Source organism: Leopardus geoffroyi, chromosome D1 (assembly GCF_018350155.1).
Source record: "Leopardus geoffroyi isolate Oge1 chromosome D1, O.geoffroyi_Oge1_pat1.0, whole genome shotgun sequence".
Taxonomy (NCBI): Eukaryota; Metazoa; Chordata; class Mammalia; order Carnivora; family Felidae; genus Leopardus; species Leopardus geoffroyi.
This window is the reverse complement of record NC_059329.1, coordinates 25185550-25187392: the sequence shown is the minus strand read 5'-3', so window position 1 is coordinate 25187392 and position 1843 is coordinate 25185550. Positions and strand designations below refer to the sequence as shown.

The window sequence follows — 1843 nt, the reverse complement described above, 5'->3', positions numbered from 1 at the left end:
TCTTGATTTTGGCTCAGGTTGTCATCTCACAGTCATGGGATCAAGCCCTGTGTCTTCTTCACTGACAGCACGGAGCCTGCATGGGCTTCTCCCTCGCTCTCTCTCTCCCTCTCTCTCTGCCCCTCCCCCACTTGTACACACACACACTCTCTCTCTCAAAATAAATAAGCGTAAAAAAGATATGCCAAGAATAAGTACTCTGCTTATGTTTCTAAATGTCCAGAAAATTAATATAAAGAAGTTTTACAATTGTGGCCCTAATGTATGTGATATTGTGCTTCTGAGAGTGTTCTGAAAAGTCTTTTTGAATACAACAATCTATGAATGTGATTGTTTCAATGGCACATATACTAAAATTGGAATGATACAGAGAAGAAGAGCATGGCTTCTGAACAAGGATGACACGAAAATTCGTGAAGGTGCCATATTTTTTTTTGAATAGGTGATGGGGAATAAGGAGGACACTTGGGTGTTAAGAAAAAATGAGTGTTGTTGATGACACTATAGCCACATCATATTCAAGGAAGAAATGCTAGATGTCTGATTTCTAGATATAGGGTGGGGAGGGATACAAATGAAATGTAGGGCTGTGGCAACTCGATTGTTATAATCTTTCTAGCAGCAGAAATAACTCTTGCAACAGTTCTGGTCCTGCAGATGATAAGAAAGGTTAAGTGGGGGGTGGAGGTGGGGGAGGTTGCTGTGGCTTTCACTTTAGTTGATCAGAAAAGATGAAAGGTGAGACTAGATATATAAGATTTTAAGAATTAAGAATTAGATGTATTCTAGAACAGTTACGTTGGTAAATATGATATATTAGGAGTATAGTAGCTAAAAGAAAAAGGTGTCAATGGGGCGCCTGGGTGGCGCAGTCGGTTAAGCGTCCGACTTCAGCCAGGTCACGATCTCGCGGTCCGTGAGTTTGAGCCCCGCGTCAGGCTCTGGGCTGATGGCTCGGAGCCTGGAGCCTGTTTCCGATTCTGTGTCTCCCTCTCTCTCTGCCCCTCCCCCGTTCATACTCTGTCTCTCTCTGTCCCAAAAATAAATAAACGTTGAAAAAAAAAATTAAAAAAAAAAAAAAAAGGAAAAAGGTGTCAAGATAAAGGACATTTAAGAAAAGGAAGAAAACTTCTACTGCAGTAGGAAAATCAGGAAAAGAAAGAGGAAACGAAGATGGCTGTTGAAAGGTTTATTTCTTTTGACCCTATTTCATCTTAGCATAGCCTAAAACGTGATATGTTAACATTCATTAATAGAAACTGATTGAAAAGGAAAGTTGCCAATAGAGCTGTAAAGCAGAAAGGAAAGAATGGATGAGTGTAAGTAATGCTATGTAAAAATGCATTTTTAGGGGCTCAGTCGGTTAAGCATCTGATTCTTGGTTTTGGCTCAGGTCGTGATCTCATGGTTCATGAGTTTGAACCCCACATTGGGCTTTGTGCTGATGGCGCAGAGCCTGCTTACGTCTCCCTCTCTCTCTACCCCTCCCCTGCTTTCTCTCTATCTCTCTCTTGAAATAAATAAAAATAAACTTAAAAATGGATTTTTAGAGGTTCCTATGGGCACATCACCTCCAGCATTAGCTTTCAACAAAAACAACAGTAGCAAAAGGCCCCAGTGATTTAAACATGAGGTTATTGATACAAATGTGTGCTGGAAATAAAGGCACAATTAACATTCAAAGATTTATTGTTAGGTTAAGAGCATTTTGAATCAACTGTATTTTATGTACATATAAGATAATGTCTTAGAGGAAATGTAATCTCTTATTTCCTGCATGAGGGGCATGCCCCTTGGAGACACTGGTTTTTGTGACATCTTCATGTCCTAACCATGTACAGAG

General features: G+C 40.0%; 1 non-coding gene across 1 annotated transcript; it reads left to right on the top strand.

The window, feature by feature from the left end:
• The first annotated feature begins 326 nt into the window (after positions 1-326).
• Positions 327-433, top strand: LOC123602762. Its single transcript, XR_006714540.1, has one exon. It is a non-coding gene; the product is annotated as a U6 spliceosomal RNA (small nuclear RNA).
• The last annotated feature ends 1410 nt before the right edge of the window (positions 434-1843 follow it).